Source organism: Festucalex cinctus, chromosome 1, assembly GCF_051991245.1.
Source record: "Festucalex cinctus isolate MCC-2025b chromosome 1, RoL_Fcin_1.0, whole genome shotgun sequence".
NCBI classification, from domain to species: domain Eukaryota; kingdom Metazoa; phylum Chordata; class Actinopteri; order Syngnathiformes; family Syngnathidae; genus Festucalex; species Festucalex cinctus.
In genome coordinates this window covers 61,635,485-61,649,385 of record NC_135411.1, presented here as the reverse complement: position 1 = coordinate 61,649,385, position 13,901 = coordinate 61,635,485, and the positions used below count along the sequence as shown (strand labels likewise).

The window sequence follows — 13,901 nt, the reverse complement described above, 5'->3', positions numbered from 1 at the left end:
TTGAGGAATTATAGATTTCTTAGGTTCTGATGAATGAGCCACAATTATTTTTATTTCCTCCTTTTGATTAAGATTGGGAATGGTCCAAAACATCCTTCGAGCCGGATTTGAACCAGCGACCTAAGGATTTCAGCTGAGATCATCTACAGTTCTCCGCTCTACCATCTGAGCTATCGAAGGGTGCTGGCTGCTTGCTAGAACATCTGAGGAATGAGGAAAAATAACAAGAATGGAGCTGATCGTGGGTATGCTTTGCGTGACAAGGAGGTATTGAGGAATTATAGATTTTGTAGATTCTGATGAATGAGTCACAATTATTATTATTTCCTACTTTTGCTTAAGATTGGGAATGCTCCAAAATATCCTTCGATCCGGATTTTCACCAGCGACCTAAGGATTCCAGCAGAGAACATCTACAGTCCTCCGCTCTACCAACTGAGCTATCGAAGGTTACTTGCTCCTTCTTAGAACATCTGAGGAATGGGGAAAAACAACAAGAATGGAGAGCTGATGGTGTGTATGCTTTGCGTGACAAGGAGGTATTGAGGAATTATAGATTTCGTAGGTTCTAATGAATGAGCCAAAATGTTTTTTATTTCCTACTTTTGATTAAGATTGGGAATGCTCCAAAAAAATCCTTCAAGCCGGATTTGAACCAGCGACCTAAGGATTCCAGCTGAGATCATCTACAGTCCTCCGCTCTACCAACTGAGCTATCGAAGGGTGATGGCTGCTTGCTAGAACATCTGAGGAATGAGGAAAAATAACAAGAATGGAGCTGATCGTGGGTATGCTTTGCGTGACAATGAGGTATTGAGGAATTATAGATTTCGTAGATTCTGATGAATGAGCCACAATTATTTTTATTTCCTACTTTGCTCCAAAACATCCTTCGAGCCGGATTAGAACCAGCGACCTAAGGATTTCAGCTGAGATCATCTACAGTCCTCCGCTCTACCAACTGAGCTATCGAAGGTTACTTGCTCCTTCTTAGAACATCTGAGGAATGGGGAAAAATAAGAATGTTGAGGGAATGCTTTGCGTGACAAGGAGGTATTGAGGAATTATAGATTTCTTAGGTTCTGATGAATGAGCCACAATTATTTTTATTTCCTCCTTTTGATTAAGATTGGGGATGGTCCAAAACATCCTTCGAGCCGGATTTGAACCAGCGACCTAAGGATTTCAGCTGAGATCATCTACAGTCCTCCGCTCTACCAACTGAGCTATCGAAGGGTGCTGGCTGCTTGCTAGAACATCTGAGGAATGAGGAAAAATAACAAGAATGGAGCTGATTTTGGGTATGCTTTGCGTGACAAGGAGGTATTGAGGAATTATAGATTTCATAGATTCTGATGAATGAGCCACAATTATTTTTATTTCCTCCTTTTGATTAAGATTGGGAATGCTCCAAAACATCCTTCGAGCCGGATTTGAACCAGTGACCTAAGGATTTCAGCTGAGAACATCTACAGTCCTCCGCTCTACCAACTGAGCTATCGAAGGGTGCGGACTGCTTGCTAGAACGTCTGAGGAATGGGGAAAACAAACATGAATGGAGAGCTGATGGCGTGTATGCTTTGCGTGACAAGGAGGTATTGAGGAATTATAGATTTCGTAGGTTCTGATGAATGAGCCAAAATGTTTTTTATTTCCTACTTTTGATTAAGATTGGGAATGCTCCAAAATAACCTTCAAGCCGGATTTGATCCAGCGACCTAAGGGTTTCAGCTGAGATCGTCTACAGTCCTCCGCTCTACCAACTGAGCTATCGAAGGGTGCTGGCTGCTTGCTAGAACATCTGAGGAATGAGGAAAAATAACAAGAATGGAGCTGATCGTGGGTATGCTTTGCGTGACAATGAGGTATTGAGGAATTATAGATTTCGTAGATTCTGATGAATGAGCCACAATTATTTTTATTTCTTACTTTTGATTAAGATTGGGAATGCTCCAAAAGATCCTTCGAGCCGGATTTGAACCAGCGACCTAAGGATTTCAGCTGAGATCATCTACAGTCCTCCGCTCTACCAACTGAGCTATCAAAGGTTACTTGCTCCTTCTTAGAACATCTGAGGAATGGGGAAAAATAAGAATGTTGAGGGAACGCTTTGCGTGACAAGGAGGTATTGAGGAATTATAGATTTCTTAGGTTCTGATGAATGAGCCACAATTATTTTTATTTCCTCCTTTTGATTAAGATTGGGAATGGTCCAAAACATCCTTCGAGCCGGATTTGAACCAGCGACCTAAGGATTTCAGCTGAGATCATCTACAGTCCTCCGCTCTACCAACTGAGCTATCGAAGGTTACTTGCTCCTTCTTAGAACATCTGAGGAATGGGGAAAAATAAGAATGTTGAGCTGATGTTGGGGGAATGCTTTGCATGACAAGGAGGAATTGAGGAATTATAGATTTCTTAGGTTCTGATGAATGAGCCACAATTATTTTTATTTCCTCCTTTTGATTAAGATTGGGAATGGTCCAAAACATCCTTCGAGCCGGATTTGAACCAGCGACCTAAGGATTTCAGCTGAGATCATCTACAGTTCTCCGCTCTACCATCTGAGCTATCGAAGGGTGCTGGCTGCTTGCTAGAACATCTGAGGAATGAGGAAAAATAACAAGAATGGAGCTGATCGTGGGTATGCTTTGCGTGACAAGGAGGTATTGAGGAATTATAGATTTCGTAGGTTCTGATGAATGAGCCACAATTATTTTTATTTCCTCCTTTTGATTAAGATTGGGAATGGTCCAAAACATCCTTCGAGCCGGATTTGAACCAGCGACCTAAGGATTTCAGCTGAGATCATCTACAGTCCTCCGCTCTATCAACTGAGCTATCGAAGGGTGCTGGCTGCTTCCTAGAACATCTGAGGAATGAGGAAAAATAACAAGAATGGAGTTGATCGTGGGTATGCTTTGCGTGACAAGGAGGTATTGAGGAATTATAGATTTTGTAGATTCTGATGAATGAGTCACAATTATTATTATTTCCTACTTTTGCTTAAGATTGGGAATGCTCCAAAATATCCTTCGATCCGGATTTTCACCAGCGACCTAAGGATTCCAGCAGAGAACATCTACAGTCCTCCGCTCTACCAACTGAGCTATCGAAGGTTACTTGCTCCTTCTTAGAACATCTGAGGAATGGGGAAAAACAACAAGAATGGAGAGCTGATGGTGTGTATGCTTTGCGTGACAAGGAGGTATTGAGGAATTATAGATTTCGTAGATTCTGATGAATGAGCCACAATTATTTTTATTTCCTACTTTTGATTAAGATTGGGAATGCTCCAAAACATCCTTCGAGCCGGATTTGAACCAGCGACCTAAGGATTTCAGCTGAGATCATCTACAGTCCTCCGCTCTACCAACTGAGCTATCGAAGGTTACTTGCTCCTTCTTAGAACATCTGAGGAATGGGGAAAAATAAGAATGTTGAGGGAATGCTTTGCGTGACAAGGAGGTATTGAGGAATTATCGATTTCTTAGGTTCTGATGAATGAGCCACAATTATTTTTATTTCCTCCTTTTGATTAAGATTGGGGATGGTCCAAATCATCCTTCGAGCCGGATTTGAACCAGCGACCTAAGGATTTCTGCTGAGATCATCTACAGTCCTCCGCTCTACCAACTGAGCTATCGAAGGGTGCTGGCTGCTTGCTAGAACATCTGAGGAATGAGGAAAAATAACAAGAATGGAGCTGATCGTGGGTATGCTTTGCGTGACAAGGAGGTATTGAGGAATTATAGATTTCGTAGATTCTGATTAATGAGCCACAATTATTTTTATTTCCTCCGTTTGATTAAGATTGGGAATGCTCAAAAAAGTCCTTCAAGCCGGATTTGAACCAGCAACCTAAGGATTTCAGCTGAGATCATCTACAGTCCTCCGCTCTACCAACTGAGCTATCGACGGTTACTTGCTCCTTCTTAGAACATCTGAGGAATGGGGAAAAACAACAAGAATGGAGAGCTGATCGTGTGTATGCTTTGCGTGACAAGGAGGTATTGAGGAATTATAGATTTCGTAGGTTCTAATGAATGAGACAAAATGTTTTTTATTTCCTACTCTTGATTAAGATTGGGAATGCTCCAAAAAAATCCTTCAAGCCGGATTTGAACCAGCGACCTAAGGATTCCAGCTGAGATCATCTACAGTCCTCCGCTCTACCAACTGAGCTATCGAAGGTTACTTGCTCCTTCTTAGAACATCTGAGGAATGGGGAAAAATAAGAATGTTGAGGGAATGCTTTGCGTGACAAGGAGGTATTGAGGAATTATAGATTTCTTAGGTTCTGATGAATGAGCCACAATTATTTTTATTTCCTCCTTTTGATTAAGATTGGGGATGGTCCAAAACATCCTTCGAGCCGGATTTGAACCAGCGACCTAAGGATTTCAGCTGAGATCATCTACAGTCCTCCGCTCTACCAACTGAGCTATCGAAGGGTGCTGGCTGCTTGCTAGAAAATCTGAGGAATGAGGAAAAATAACAAGAATGGAGCTGATCGTGGGTCTGCTTTGCGTGACAAAGAGGTATTGAGGAATTATAGATTCCGTAGATTCTGATTAATGAGCCACAATTATTTTTATTTCCTCCTTTTGATTAAGATTGGGAATGCTCAAAAAAACCCTTCAAGCCGGATTTGAACCAGCGACCTAAGGATTTCAGCTGAGATCATCTACAGTCCTCCGCTCTACCAACTGAGCTATCGAAGGGTGCTGGCTGCTTGCTAGAACATCTGAGGAATGAGGAAAAATAACAAGAATGGAGCTGATTTTGGGTATGCTTTGCGTGACAAGGAGGTATTGAGGAATTATAGATTTCATAGATTCTGATGAATGAGCCACAATTATTTTTGTTTCCTACTTTTGATTAAGATTGGGAATGCTCCAAAAGATCCTTCGAGCCGGATTTGAACCAGCGACCTAAGGATTTCAGCTGAGATCATCGACAGTCCTCCGCTCTACCAACTGAGCTATCAAAAGTTACTTGCTCCTTCTTAGAACATCTGAGGAATGGGGAAAAATAAGAATGTTGAGGGAACGCTTTGCGTGACAAGGAGGTATTGAGGAATTATAGATTTCTTAGGTTCTGATGAATGAGCCACAATTATTTTTATTTCCTCCTTTTGATTAAGATTGGGAATGGTCCAAAACATCCTTCGAGCCGGATTTGAACCAGCGACCTAAGGATTTCAGCTGAGATCATCTACAGTCCTCCGCTCTACCAACTGAGCTATCGAAGGTTACTTGCTCCTTCTTAGAACATCTGAGGAATGGGGAAAAATAAGAATGTTGAGCTGATGTTGGGGGAATGCTTTGCATGACAAGGAGGTATTGAGGAATTATAGATTTCTTAGGTTCTGATGAATGAGCCACAATTATTTTTATTTCCTCCTTTTGATTAAGATTGGGAATGGTCCAAAACATCCTTCGAGCCGGATTTGAACCAGCGACCTAAGGATTTCAGCTGAGATCATCTACAGTTCTCCGCTCTACCATCTGAGCTATCGAAGGGTGCTGGCTGCTTGCTAGAACATCTGAGGAATGAGGAAAAATAACAAGAATGGAGCTGATCGTGGGTATGCTTTGCGTGACAAGGAGGTATTGAGGAATTATAGATTTCGTAGGTTCTGATGAATGAGCCACAATTATTTTTATTTCCTCCTTTTGATTAAGATTGGGAATGGTCCAAAACATCCTTCGAGCCGGATTTGAACCAGCGACCTAAGGATTTCAGCTGAGATCATCTACAGTCCTCCGCTCTACCAACTGAGCTATCGAAGGGTGCTGGCTGCTTGCTAGAACATCTGAGGAATGAGGAAAAATAACAAGAATGGAGTTGATCGTGGGTATGCTTTGCGTGACAAGGAGGTATTGAGGAATTATAGATTTTGTAGATTCTGATGAATGAGTCACAATTATTATTATTTCCTACTTTTGCTTAAGATTGGGAATGCTCCAAAATATCCTTCGATCCGGATTTTCACCAGCGACCTAAGGATTCCAGCAGAGAACATCTACAGTCCTCCGCTCTACCAACTGAGCTATCGAAGGTTACTTGCTCCTTCTTAGAACATCTGAGGAATGGGGAAAAACAACAAGAATGGAGAGCTGATGGTGTGTATGCTTTGCGTGACAAGGAGGTATTGAGGAATTATAGATTTCGTAGGTTCTAATGAATGAGCCAAAATGTTTTTTATTTCCTACTTTTGATTAAGATTGGGAATGCTCCAAAAAAATCCTTCAAGCCGGATTTGAACCAGCGACCTAAGGATTCCAGCTGAGATCATCTACAGTCCTCCGCTCTACCAACTGAGCTATCGAAGGGTGATGGCTGCTTGCTAGAACATCTGAGGAATGAGGAAAAATAACAAGAATGGAGCTGATCGTGGGTATGCTTTGCGTGACAATGAGGTATTGAGGAATTATAGATTTCGTAGATTCTGATGAATGAGCCACAATTATTTTTATTTCCTACTTTGCTCCAAAACATCCTTCGAGCCGGATTAGAACCAGCGACCTAAGGATTTCAGCTGAGATCATCTACAGTCCTCCGCTCTACCAACTGAGCTATCGAAGGTTACTTGCTCCTTCTTAGAACATCTGAGGAATGGGGAAAAATAAGAATGTTGAGGGAATGCTTTGCGTGACAAGGAGGTATTGAGGAATTATAGATTTCTTAGGTTCTGATGAATGAGCCACAATTATTTTTATTTCCTCCTTTTGATTAAGATTGGGGATGGTCCAAAACATCCTTCGAGCCGGATTTGAACCAGCGACCTAAGGATTTCAGCTGAGATCATCTACAGTCCTCCGCTCTACCAACTGAGCTATCGAAGGGTGCTGGCTGCTTGCTAGAACATCTGAGGAATGAGGAAAAATAACAAGAATGGAGCTGATTTTGGGTATGCTTTGCGTGACAAGGAGGTATTGAGGAATTATAGATTTCATAGATTCTGATGAATGAGCCACAATTATTTTTATTTCCTCCTTTTGATTAAGATTGGGAATGCTCCAAAACATCCTTCGAGCCGGATTTGAACCAGTGACCTAAGGATTTCAGCTGAGAACATCTACAGTCCTCCGCTCTACCAACTGAGCTATCGAAGGGTGCGGACTGCTTGCTAGAACGTCTGAGGAATGGGGAAAACTAACATGAATGGAGAGCTGATGGCGTGTATGCTTTGCGTGACAAGGAGGTATTGAGGAATTATAGATTTCGTAGGTTCTGATGAATGAGCCAAAATGTTTTTTATTTCCTACTTTTGATTAAGATTGGGAATGCTCCAAAATAACCTTCAAGCCGGATTTGATCCAGCGACCTAAGGGTTTCAGCTGAGATCGTCTACAGTCCTCCGCTCTACCAACTGAGCTATCGAAGGGTGCTGGCTGCTTGCTAGAACATCTGAGGAATGAGGAAAAATAACAAGAATGGAGCTGATCGTGGGTATGCTTTGCGTGACAATGAGGTATTGAGGAATTATAGATTTCGTAGATTCTGATGAATGAGCCACAATTATTTTTATTTCTTACTTTTGATTAAGATTGGGAATGCTCCAAAAGATCCTTCGAGCCGGATTTGAACCAGCGACCTAAGGATTTCAGCTGAGATCATCTACAGTCCTCCGCTCTACCAACTGAGCTATCAAAGGTTACTTGCTCCTTCTTAGAACATCTGAGGAATGGGGAAAAATAAGAATGTTGAGGGAACGCTTTGCGTGACAAGGAGGTATTGAGGAATTATAGATTTCTTAGGTTCTGATGAATGAGCCACAATTATTTTTATTTCCTCCTTTTGATTAAGATTGGGAATGGTCCAAAACATCCTTCGAGCCGGATTTGAACCAGCGACCTAAGGATTTCAGCTGAGATCATCTACAGTCCTCCGCTCTATCAACTGAGCTATCGAAGGGTGCTGGCTGCTTCCTAGAACATCTGAGGAATGAGGAAAAATAACAAGAATGGAGTTGATCGTGGGTATGCTTTGCGTGACAAGGAGGTATTGAGGAATTATAGATTTTGTAGATTCTGATGAATGAGTCACAATTATTATTATTTCCTACTTTTGCTTAAGATTGGGAATGCTCCAAAATATCCTTCGATCCGGATTTTCACCAGCGACCTAAGGATTCCAGCAGAGAACATCTACAGTCCTCCGCTCTACCAACTGAGCTATCGAAGGTTACTTGCTCCTTCTTAGAACATCTGAGGAATGGGGAAAAACAACAAGAATGGAGAGCTGATGGTGTGTATGCTTTGCGTGACAAGGAGGTATTGAGGAATTATAGATTTCGTAGATTCTGATGAATGAGCCACAATTATTTTTATTTCCTACTTTTGATTAAGATTGGGAATGCTCCAAAACATCCTTCGAGCCGGATTTGAACCAGCGACCTAAGGATTTCAGCTGAGATCATCTACAGTCCTCCGCTCTACCAACTGAGCTATCGAAGGTTACTTGCTCCTTCTTAGAACATCTGAGGAATGGGGAAAAATAAGAATGTTGAGGGAATGCTTTGCGTGACAAGGAGGTATTGAGGAATTATCGATTTCTTAGGTTCTGATGAATGAGCCACAATTATTTTTATTTCCTCCTTTTGATTAAGATTGGGGATGGTCCAAATCATCCTTCGAGCCGGATTTGAACCAGCGACCTAAGGATTTCTGCTGAGATCATCTACAGTCCTCCGCTCTACCAACTGAGCTATCGAAGGGTGCTGGCTGCTTGCTAGAACATCTGAGGAATGAGGAAAAATAACAAGAATGGAGCTGATCGTGGGTATGCTTTGCGTGACAAGGAGGTATTGAGGAATTATAGATTTCGTAGATTCTGATTAATGAGCCACAATTATTTTTATTTCCTCCGTTTGATTAAGATTGGGAATGCTCAAAAAAGTCCTTCAAGCCGGATTTGAACCAGCAACCTAAGGATTTCAGCTGAGATCATCTACAGTCCTCCGCTCTACCAACTGAGCTATCGACGGTTACTTGCTCCTTCTTAGAACATCTGAGGAATGGGGAAAAACAACAAGAATGGAGAGCTGATCGTGTGTATGCTTTGCGTGACAAGGAGGTATTGAGGAATTATAGATTTCGTAGGTTCTAATGAATGAGACAAAATGTTTTTTATTTCCTACTCTTGATTAAGATTGGGAATGCTCCAAAAAAATCCTTCAAGCCGGATTTGAACCAGCGACCTAAGGATTCCAGCTGAGATCATCTACAGTCCTCCGCTCTACCAACTGAGCTATCGAAGGTTACTTGCTCCTTCTTAGAACATCTGAGGAATGGGGAAAAATAAGAATGTTGAGGGAATGCTTTGCGTGACAAGGAGGTATTGAGGAATTATAGATTTCTTAGGTTCTGATGAATGAGCCACAATTATTTTTATTTCCTCCTTTTGATTAAGATTGGGGATGGTCCAAAACATCCTTCGAGCCGGATTTGAACCAGCGACCTAAGGATTTCAGCTGAGATCATCTACAGTCCTCCGCTCTACCAACTGAGCTATCGAAGGGTGCTGGCTGCTTGCTAGAAAATCTGAGGAATGAGGAAAAATAACAAGAATGGAGCTGATCGTGGGTCTGCTTTGCGTGACAAAGAGGTATTGAGGAATTATAGATTCCGTAGATTCTGATTAATGAGCCACAATTATTTTTATTTCCTCCTTTTGATTAAGATTGGGAATGCTCAAAAAAACCCTTCAAGCCGGATTTGAACCAGCGACCTAAGGATTTCAGCTGAGATCATCTACAGTCCTCCGCTCTACCAACTGAGCTATCGAAGGGTGCTGGCTGCTTGCTAGAACATCTGAGGAATGAGGAAAAATAACAAGAATGGAGCTGATTTTGGGTATGCTTTGCGTGACAAGGAGGTATTGAGGAATTATAGATTTCATAGATTCTGATGAATGAGCCACAATTATTTTTGTTTCCTACTTTTGATTAAGATTGGGAATGCTCCAAAAGATCCTTCGAGCCGGATTTGAACCAGCGACCTAAGGATTTCAGCTGAGATCATCGACAGTCCTCCGCTCTACCAACTGAGCTATCAAAAGTTACTTGCTCCTTCTTAGAACATCTGAGGAATGGGGAAAAATAAGAATGTTGAGGGAACGCTTTGCGTGACAAGGAGGTATTGAGGAATTATAGATTTCTTAGGTTCTGATGAATGAGCCACAATTATTTTTATTTCCTCCTTTTGATTAAGATTGGGAATGGTCCAAAACATCCTTCGAGCCGGATTTGAACCAGCGACCTAAGGATTTCAGCTGAGATCATCTACAGTCCTCCGCTCTACCAACTGAGCTATCGAAGGTTACTTGCTCCTTCTTAGAACATCTGAGGAATGGGGAAAAATAAGAATGTTGAGCTGATGTTGGGGGAATGCTTTGCATGACAAGGAGGTATTGAGGAATTATAGATTTCTTAGGTTCTGATGAATGAGCCACAATTATTTTTATTTCCTCCTTTTGATTAAGATTGGGAATGGTCCAAAACATCCTTCGAGCCGGATTTGAACCAGCGACCTAAGGATTTCAGCTGAGATCATCTACAGTTCTCCGCTCTACCATCTGAGCTATCGAAGGGTGCTGGCTGCTTGCTAGAACATCTGAGGAATGAGGAAAAATAACAAGAATGGAGCTGATCGTGGGTATGCTTTGCGTGACAAGGAGGTATTGAGGAATTATAGATTTCGTAGGTTCTGATGAATGAGCCACAATTATTTTTATTTCCTCCTTTTGATTAAGATTGGGAATGGTCCAAAACATCCTTCGAGCCGGATTTGAACCAGCGACCTAAGGATTTCAGCTGAGATCATCTACAGTCCTCCGCTCTACCAACTGAGCTATCGAAGGGTGCTGGCTGCTTGCTAGAACATCTGAGGAATGAGGAAAAATAACAAGAATGGAGTTGATCGTGGGTATGCTTTGCGTGACAAGGAGGTATTGAGGAATTATAGATTTTGTAGATTCTGATGAATGAGTCACAATTATTATTATTTCCTACTTTTGCTTAAGATTGGGAATGCTCCAAAATATCCTTCGATCCGGATTTTCACCAGCGACCTAAGGATTCCAGCAGAGAACATCTACAGTCCTCCGCTCTACCAACTGAGCTATCGAAGGTTACTTGCTCCTTCTTAGAACATCTGAGGAATGGGGAAAAACAACAAGAATGGAGAGCTGATGGTGTGTATGCTTTGCGTGACAAGGAGGTATTGAGGAATTATAGATTTCGTAGGTTCTAATGAATGAGCCAAAATGTTTTTTATTTCCTACTTTTGATTAAGATTGGGAATGCTCCAAAAAAATCCTTCAAGCCGGATTTGAACCAGCGACCTAAGGATTCCAGCTGAGATCATCTACAGTCCTCCGCTCTACCAACTGAGCTATCGAAGGGTGATGGCTGCTTGCTAGAACATCTGAGGAATGAGGAAAAATAACAAGAATGGAGCTGATCGTGGGTATGCTTTGCGTGACAATGAGGTATTGAGGAATTATAGATTTCGTAGATTCTGATGAATGAGCCACAATTATTTTTATTTCCTACTTTGCTCCAAAACATCCTTCGAGCCGGATTAGAACCAGCGACCTAAGGATTTCAGCTGAGATCATCTACAGTCCTCCGCTCTACCAACTGAGCTATCGAAGGTTACTTGCTCCTTCTTAGAACATCTGAGGAATGGGGAAAAATAAGAATGTTGAGGGAATGCTTTGCGTGACAAGGAGGTATTGAGGAATTATAGATTTCTTAGGTTCTGATGAATGAGCCACAATTATTTTTATTTCCTCCTTTTGATTAAGATTGGGGATGGTCCAAAACATCCTTCGAGCCGGATTTGAACCAGCGACCTAAGGATTTCAGCTGAGATCATCTACAGTCCTCCGCTCTACCAACTGAGCTATCGAAGGGTGCTGGCTGCTTGCTAGAACATCTGAGGAATGAGGAAAAATAACAAGAATGGAGCTGATTTTGGGTATGCTTTGCGTGACAAGGAGGTATTGAGGAATTATAGATTTCATAGATTCTGATGAATGAGCCACAATTATTTTTATTTCCTCCTTTTGATTAAGATTGGGAATGCTCCAAAACATCCTTCGAGCCGGATTTGAACCAGTGACCTAAGGATTTCAGCTGAGAACATCTACAGTCCTCCGCTCTACCAACTGAGCTATCGAAGGGTGCGGACTGCTTGCTAGAACGTCTGAGGAATGGGGAAAACTAACATGAATGGAGAGCTGATGGCGTGTATGCTTTGCGTGACAAGGAGGTATTGAGGAATTATAGATTTCGTAGGTTCTGATGAATGAGCCAAAATGTTTTTTATTTCCTACTTTTGATTAAGATTGGGAATGCTCCAAAATAACCTTCAAGCCGGATTTGATCCAGCGACCTAAGGGTTTCAGCTGAGATCGTCTACAGTCCTCCGCTCTACCAACTGAGCTATCGAAGGGTGCTGGCTGCTTGCTAGAACATCTGAGGAATGAGGAAAAATAACAAGAATGGAGCTGATCGTGGGTATGCTTTGCGTGACAATGAGGTATTGAGGAATTATAGATTTCGTAGATTCTGATGAATGAGCCACAATTATTTTTATTTCTTACTTTTGATTAAGATTGGGAATGCTCCAAAAGATCCTTCGAGCCGGATTTGAACCAGCGACCTAAGGATTTCAGCTGAGATCATCTACAGTCCTCCGCTCTACCAACTGAGCTATCAAAGGTTACTTGCTCCTTCTTAGAACATCTGAGGAATGGGGAAAAATAAGAATGTTGAGGGAACGCTTTGCGTGACAAGGAGGTATTGAGGAATTATAGATTTCTTAGGTTCTGATGAATGAGCCACAATTATTTTTATTTCCTCCTTTTGATTAAGATTGGGAATGGTCCAAAACATCCTTCGAGCCGGATTTGAACCAGCGACCTAAGGATTTCAGCTGAGATCATCTACAGTCCTCCGCTCTACCAACTGAGCTATCGAAGGTTACTTGCTCCTTCTTAGAACATCTGAGGAATGGGGAAAAATAAGAATGTTGAGCTGATGTTGGGGGAATGCTTTGCATGACAAGGAGGAATTGAGGAATTATAGATTTCTTAGGTTCTGATGAATGAGCCACAATTATTTTTATTTCCTCCTTTTGATTAAGATTGGGAATGGTCCAAAACATCCTTCGAGCCGGATTTGAACCAGCGACCTAAGGATTTCAGCTGAGATCATCTACAGTTCTCCGCTCTACCATCTGAGCTATCGAAGGGTGCTGGCTGCTTGCTAGAACATCTGAGGAATGAGGAAAAATAACAAGAATGGAGCTGATCGTGGGTATGCTTTGCGTGACAAGGAGGTATTGAGGAATTATAGATTTCGTAGGTTCTGATGAATGAGCCACAATTATTTTTATTTCCTCCTTTTGATTAAGATTGGGAATGGTCCAAAACATCCTTCGAGCCGGATTTGAACCAGCGACCTAAGGATTTCAGCTGAGATCATCTACAGTCCTCCGCTCTATCAACTGAGCTATCGAAGGGTGCTGGCTGCTTCCTAGAACATCTGAGGAATGAGGAAAAATAACAAGAATGGAGTTGATCGTGGGTATGCTTTGCGTGACAAGGAGGTATTGAGGAATTATAGATTTTGTAGATTCTGATGAATGAGTCACAATTATTATTATTTCCTACTTTTGCTTAAGATTGGGAATGCTCCAAAATATCCTTCGATCCGGATTTTCACCAGCGACCTAAGGATTCCAGCAGAGAACATCTACAGTCCTCCGCTCTACCAACTGAGCTATCGAAGGTTACTTGCTCCTTCTTAGAACATCTGAGGAATGGGGAAAAACAACAAGAATGGAGAGCTGATGGTGTGTATGCTTTGCGTGACAAGGAGGTAT

General features: G+C 41.8%; 43 non-coding genes across 43 annotated transcripts; all 43 read right to left on the bottom strand.

The window, feature by feature from the left end:
• Nucleotides 1–92: 92 nt before the first annotated feature.
• Nucleotides 93–180, bottom strand: trnay-gua (transfer RNA tyrosine (anticodon GUA)). The gene is given in 2 exon segments: nucleotides 93–128; nucleotides 144–180. It is a non-coding gene; the product is annotated as a tRNA-Tyr (tRNA).
• A 455-nt stretch (nucleotides 181–635) lies between these two features.
• trnay-gua (transfer RNA tyrosine (anticodon GUA)) lies at nucleotides 636–723 on the bottom strand. The gene is given in 2 exon segments: nucleotides 636–671; nucleotides 687–723. It is a non-coding gene; the product is annotated as a tRNA-Tyr (tRNA).
• Nucleotides 724–888: 165 nt separating this feature from the next.
• trnay-gua (transfer RNA tyrosine (anticodon GUA)) lies at nucleotides 889–976 on the bottom strand. The gene is given in 2 exon segments: nucleotides 889–924; nucleotides 940–976. It is a non-coding gene; the product is annotated as a tRNA-Tyr (tRNA).
• Nucleotides 977–1,148: 172 nt separating this feature from the next.
• On the bottom strand, nucleotides 1,149–1,236 carry trnay-gua (transfer RNA tyrosine (anticodon GUA)). The gene is given in 2 exon segments: nucleotides 1,149–1,184; nucleotides 1,200–1,236. It is a non-coding gene; the product is annotated as a tRNA-Tyr (tRNA).
• A 182-nt stretch (nucleotides 1,237–1,418) lies between these two features.
• On the bottom strand, nucleotides 1,419–1,506 carry trnay-gua (transfer RNA tyrosine (anticodon GUA)). The gene is given in 2 exon segments: nucleotides 1,419–1,454; nucleotides 1,470–1,506. It is a non-coding gene; the product is annotated as a tRNA-Tyr (tRNA).
• A 454-nt stretch (nucleotides 1,507–1,960) lies between these two features.
• Nucleotides 1,961–2,048, bottom strand: trnay-gua (transfer RNA tyrosine (anticodon GUA)). The gene is given in 2 exon segments: nucleotides 1,961–1,996; nucleotides 2,012–2,048. It is a non-coding gene; the product is annotated as a tRNA-Tyr (tRNA).
• A 172-nt stretch (nucleotides 2,049–2,220) lies between these two features.
• Nucleotides 2,221–2,308, bottom strand: trnay-gua (transfer RNA tyrosine (anticodon GUA)). Its single transcript is given in 2 exon segments — nucleotides 2,221–2,256; nucleotides 2,272–2,308. It is a non-coding gene; the product is annotated as a tRNA-Tyr (tRNA).
• A 183-nt stretch (nucleotides 2,309–2,491) lies between these two features.
• On the bottom strand, nucleotides 2,492–2,579 carry trnay-gua (transfer RNA tyrosine (anticodon GUA)). The gene is given in 2 exon segments: nucleotides 2,492–2,527; nucleotides 2,543–2,579. It is a non-coding gene; the product is annotated as a tRNA-Tyr (tRNA).
• Nucleotides 2,580–2,761: 182 nt separating this feature from the next.
• trnay-gua (transfer RNA tyrosine (anticodon GUA)) lies at nucleotides 2,762–2,849 on the bottom strand. Its single transcript is given in 2 exon segments — nucleotides 2,762–2,797; nucleotides 2,813–2,849. It is a non-coding gene; the product is annotated as a tRNA-Tyr (tRNA).
• Nucleotides 2,850–3,303: 454 nt separating this feature from the next.
• trnay-gua (transfer RNA tyrosine (anticodon GUA)) lies at nucleotides 3,304–3,391 on the bottom strand. Its single transcript is given in 2 exon segments — nucleotides 3,304–3,339; nucleotides 3,355–3,391. It is a non-coding gene; the product is annotated as a tRNA-Tyr (tRNA).
• A 172-nt stretch (nucleotides 3,392–3,563) lies between these two features.
• Nucleotides 3,564–3,651, bottom strand: trnay-gua (transfer RNA tyrosine (anticodon GUA)). The gene is given in 2 exon segments: nucleotides 3,564–3,599; nucleotides 3,615–3,651. It is a non-coding gene; the product is annotated as a tRNA-Tyr (tRNA).
• Nucleotides 3,652–3,833: 182 nt separating this feature from the next.
• Nucleotides 3,834–3,921, bottom strand: trnay-gua (transfer RNA tyrosine (anticodon GUA)). Its single transcript is given in 2 exon segments — nucleotides 3,834–3,869; nucleotides 3,885–3,921. It is a non-coding gene; the product is annotated as a tRNA-Tyr (tRNA).
• A 185-nt stretch (nucleotides 3,922–4,106) lies between these two features.
• Nucleotides 4,107–4,194, bottom strand: trnay-gua (transfer RNA tyrosine (anticodon GUA)). The gene is given in 2 exon segments: nucleotides 4,107–4,142; nucleotides 4,158–4,194. It is a non-coding gene; the product is annotated as a tRNA-Tyr (tRNA).
• A 172-nt stretch (nucleotides 4,195–4,366) lies between these two features.
• trnay-gua (transfer RNA tyrosine (anticodon GUA)) lies at nucleotides 4,367–4,454 on the bottom strand. The gene is given in 2 exon segments: nucleotides 4,367–4,402; nucleotides 4,418–4,454. It is a non-coding gene; the product is annotated as a tRNA-Tyr (tRNA).
• Nucleotides 4,455–4,636: 182 nt separating this feature from the next.
• trnay-gua (transfer RNA tyrosine (anticodon GUA)) lies at nucleotides 4,637–4,724 on the bottom strand. The gene is given in 2 exon segments: nucleotides 4,637–4,672; nucleotides 4,688–4,724. It is a non-coding gene; the product is annotated as a tRNA-Tyr (tRNA).
• Nucleotides 4,725–4,906: 182 nt separating this feature from the next.
• trnad-guc (transfer RNA aspartic acid (anticodon GUC)) lies at nucleotides 4,907–4,994 on the bottom strand. Its single transcript is given in 2 exon segments — nucleotides 4,907–4,942; nucleotides 4,958–4,994. It is a non-coding gene; the product is annotated as a tRNA-Asp (tRNA).
• A 172-nt stretch (nucleotides 4,995–5,166) lies between these two features.
• Nucleotides 5,167–5,254, bottom strand: trnay-gua (transfer RNA tyrosine (anticodon GUA)). The gene is given in 2 exon segments: nucleotides 5,167–5,202; nucleotides 5,218–5,254. It is a non-coding gene; the product is annotated as a tRNA-Tyr (tRNA).
• Nucleotides 5,255–5,437: 183 nt separating this feature from the next.
• On the bottom strand, nucleotides 5,438–5,525 carry trnay-gua (transfer RNA tyrosine (anticodon GUA)). Its single transcript is given in 2 exon segments — nucleotides 5,438–5,473; nucleotides 5,489–5,525. It is a non-coding gene; the product is annotated as a tRNA-Tyr (tRNA).
• A 182-nt stretch (nucleotides 5,526–5,707) lies between these two features.
• trnay-gua (transfer RNA tyrosine (anticodon GUA)) lies at nucleotides 5,708–5,795 on the bottom strand. The gene is given in 2 exon segments: nucleotides 5,708–5,743; nucleotides 5,759–5,795. It is a non-coding gene; the product is annotated as a tRNA-Tyr (tRNA).
• A 455-nt stretch (nucleotides 5,796–6,250) lies between these two features.
• trnay-gua (transfer RNA tyrosine (anticodon GUA)) lies at nucleotides 6,251–6,338 on the bottom strand. The gene is given in 2 exon segments: nucleotides 6,251–6,286; nucleotides 6,302–6,338. It is a non-coding gene; the product is annotated as a tRNA-Tyr (tRNA).
• A 165-nt stretch (nucleotides 6,339–6,503) lies between these two features.
• trnay-gua (transfer RNA tyrosine (anticodon GUA)) lies at nucleotides 6,504–6,591 on the bottom strand. The gene is given in 2 exon segments: nucleotides 6,504–6,539; nucleotides 6,555–6,591. It is a non-coding gene; the product is annotated as a tRNA-Tyr (tRNA).
• Nucleotides 6,592–6,763: 172 nt separating this feature from the next.
• trnay-gua (transfer RNA tyrosine (anticodon GUA)) lies at nucleotides 6,764–6,851 on the bottom strand. Its single transcript is given in 2 exon segments — nucleotides 6,764–6,799; nucleotides 6,815–6,851. It is a non-coding gene; the product is annotated as a tRNA-Tyr (tRNA).
• Nucleotides 6,852–7,033: 182 nt separating this feature from the next.
• Nucleotides 7,034–7,121, bottom strand: trnay-gua (transfer RNA tyrosine (anticodon GUA)). Its single transcript is given in 2 exon segments — nucleotides 7,034–7,069; nucleotides 7,085–7,121. It is a non-coding gene; the product is annotated as a tRNA-Tyr (tRNA).
• Nucleotides 7,122–7,575: 454 nt separating this feature from the next.
• trnay-gua (transfer RNA tyrosine (anticodon GUA)) lies at nucleotides 7,576–7,663 on the bottom strand. Its single transcript is given in 2 exon segments — nucleotides 7,576–7,611; nucleotides 7,627–7,663. It is a non-coding gene; the product is annotated as a tRNA-Tyr (tRNA).
• Nucleotides 7,664–7,835: 172 nt separating this feature from the next.
• trnay-gua (transfer RNA tyrosine (anticodon GUA)) lies at nucleotides 7,836–7,923 on the bottom strand. The gene is given in 2 exon segments: nucleotides 7,836–7,871; nucleotides 7,887–7,923. It is a non-coding gene; the product is annotated as a tRNA-Tyr (tRNA).
• Nucleotides 7,924–8,377: 454 nt separating this feature from the next.
• Nucleotides 8,378–8,465, bottom strand: trnay-gua (transfer RNA tyrosine (anticodon GUA)). Its single transcript is given in 2 exon segments — nucleotides 8,378–8,413; nucleotides 8,429–8,465. It is a non-coding gene; the product is annotated as a tRNA-Tyr (tRNA).
• Nucleotides 8,466–8,637: 172 nt separating this feature from the next.
• trnay-gua (transfer RNA tyrosine (anticodon GUA)) lies at nucleotides 8,638–8,725 on the bottom strand. Its single transcript is given in 2 exon segments — nucleotides 8,638–8,673; nucleotides 8,689–8,725. It is a non-coding gene; the product is annotated as a tRNA-Tyr (tRNA).
• A 182-nt stretch (nucleotides 8,726–8,907) lies between these two features.
• Nucleotides 8,908–8,995, bottom strand: trnay-gua (transfer RNA tyrosine (anticodon GUA)). Its single transcript is given in 2 exon segments — nucleotides 8,908–8,943; nucleotides 8,959–8,995. It is a non-coding gene; the product is annotated as a tRNA-Tyr (tRNA).
• A 185-nt stretch (nucleotides 8,996–9,180) lies between these two features.
• Nucleotides 9,181–9,268, bottom strand: trnay-gua (transfer RNA tyrosine (anticodon GUA)). Its single transcript is given in 2 exon segments — nucleotides 9,181–9,216; nucleotides 9,232–9,268. It is a non-coding gene; the product is annotated as a tRNA-Tyr (tRNA).
• Nucleotides 9,269–9,440: 172 nt separating this feature from the next.
• Nucleotides 9,441–9,528, bottom strand: trnay-gua (transfer RNA tyrosine (anticodon GUA)). Its single transcript is given in 2 exon segments — nucleotides 9,441–9,476; nucleotides 9,492–9,528. It is a non-coding gene; the product is annotated as a tRNA-Tyr (tRNA).
• A 182-nt stretch (nucleotides 9,529–9,710) lies between these two features.
• trnay-gua (transfer RNA tyrosine (anticodon GUA)) lies at nucleotides 9,711–9,798 on the bottom strand. The gene is given in 2 exon segments: nucleotides 9,711–9,746; nucleotides 9,762–9,798. It is a non-coding gene; the product is annotated as a tRNA-Tyr (tRNA).
• A 182-nt stretch (nucleotides 9,799–9,980) lies between these two features.
• trnad-guc (transfer RNA aspartic acid (anticodon GUC)) lies at nucleotides 9,981–10,068 on the bottom strand. Its single transcript is given in 2 exon segments — nucleotides 9,981–10,016; nucleotides 10,032–10,068. It is a non-coding gene; the product is annotated as a tRNA-Asp (tRNA).
• Nucleotides 10,069–10,240: 172 nt separating this feature from the next.
• trnay-gua (transfer RNA tyrosine (anticodon GUA)) lies at nucleotides 10,241–10,328 on the bottom strand. Its single transcript is given in 2 exon segments — nucleotides 10,241–10,276; nucleotides 10,292–10,328. It is a non-coding gene; the product is annotated as a tRNA-Tyr (tRNA).
• Nucleotides 10,329–10,511: 183 nt separating this feature from the next.
• Nucleotides 10,512–10,599, bottom strand: trnay-gua (transfer RNA tyrosine (anticodon GUA)). Its single transcript is given in 2 exon segments — nucleotides 10,512–10,547; nucleotides 10,563–10,599. It is a non-coding gene; the product is annotated as a tRNA-Tyr (tRNA).
• A 182-nt stretch (nucleotides 10,600–10,781) lies between these two features.
• On the bottom strand, nucleotides 10,782–10,869 carry trnay-gua (transfer RNA tyrosine (anticodon GUA)). The gene is given in 2 exon segments: nucleotides 10,782–10,817; nucleotides 10,833–10,869. It is a non-coding gene; the product is annotated as a tRNA-Tyr (tRNA).
• Nucleotides 10,870–11,324: 455 nt separating this feature from the next.
• On the bottom strand, nucleotides 11,325–11,412 carry trnay-gua (transfer RNA tyrosine (anticodon GUA)). Its single transcript is given in 2 exon segments — nucleotides 11,325–11,360; nucleotides 11,376–11,412. It is a non-coding gene; the product is annotated as a tRNA-Tyr (tRNA).
• A 165-nt stretch (nucleotides 11,413–11,577) lies between these two features.
• Nucleotides 11,578–11,665, bottom strand: trnay-gua (transfer RNA tyrosine (anticodon GUA)). Its single transcript is given in 2 exon segments — nucleotides 11,578–11,613; nucleotides 11,629–11,665. It is a non-coding gene; the product is annotated as a tRNA-Tyr (tRNA).
• A 172-nt stretch (nucleotides 11,666–11,837) lies between these two features.
• Nucleotides 11,838–11,925, bottom strand: trnay-gua (transfer RNA tyrosine (anticodon GUA)). The gene is given in 2 exon segments: nucleotides 11,838–11,873; nucleotides 11,889–11,925. It is a non-coding gene; the product is annotated as a tRNA-Tyr (tRNA).
• Nucleotides 11,926–12,107: 182 nt separating this feature from the next.
• Nucleotides 12,108–12,195, bottom strand: trnay-gua (transfer RNA tyrosine (anticodon GUA)). Its single transcript is given in 2 exon segments — nucleotides 12,108–12,143; nucleotides 12,159–12,195. It is a non-coding gene; the product is annotated as a tRNA-Tyr (tRNA).
• Nucleotides 12,196–12,649: 454 nt separating this feature from the next.
• On the bottom strand, nucleotides 12,650–12,737 carry trnay-gua (transfer RNA tyrosine (anticodon GUA)). Its single transcript is given in 2 exon segments — nucleotides 12,650–12,685; nucleotides 12,701–12,737. It is a non-coding gene; the product is annotated as a tRNA-Tyr (tRNA).
• A 172-nt stretch (nucleotides 12,738–12,909) lies between these two features.
• On the bottom strand, nucleotides 12,910–12,997 carry trnay-gua (transfer RNA tyrosine (anticodon GUA)). Its single transcript is given in 2 exon segments — nucleotides 12,910–12,945; nucleotides 12,961–12,997. It is a non-coding gene; the product is annotated as a tRNA-Tyr (tRNA).
• A 183-nt stretch (nucleotides 12,998–13,180) lies between these two features.
• Nucleotides 13,181–13,268, bottom strand: trnay-gua (transfer RNA tyrosine (anticodon GUA)). The gene is given in 2 exon segments: nucleotides 13,181–13,216; nucleotides 13,232–13,268. It is a non-coding gene; the product is annotated as a tRNA-Tyr (tRNA).
• A 182-nt stretch (nucleotides 13,269–13,450) lies between these two features.
• Nucleotides 13,451–13,538, bottom strand: trnay-gua (transfer RNA tyrosine (anticodon GUA)). The gene is given in 2 exon segments: nucleotides 13,451–13,486; nucleotides 13,502–13,538. It is a non-coding gene; the product is annotated as a tRNA-Tyr (tRNA).
• Between the last annotated feature and the right edge of the window lie 363 nt (nucleotides 13,539–13,901).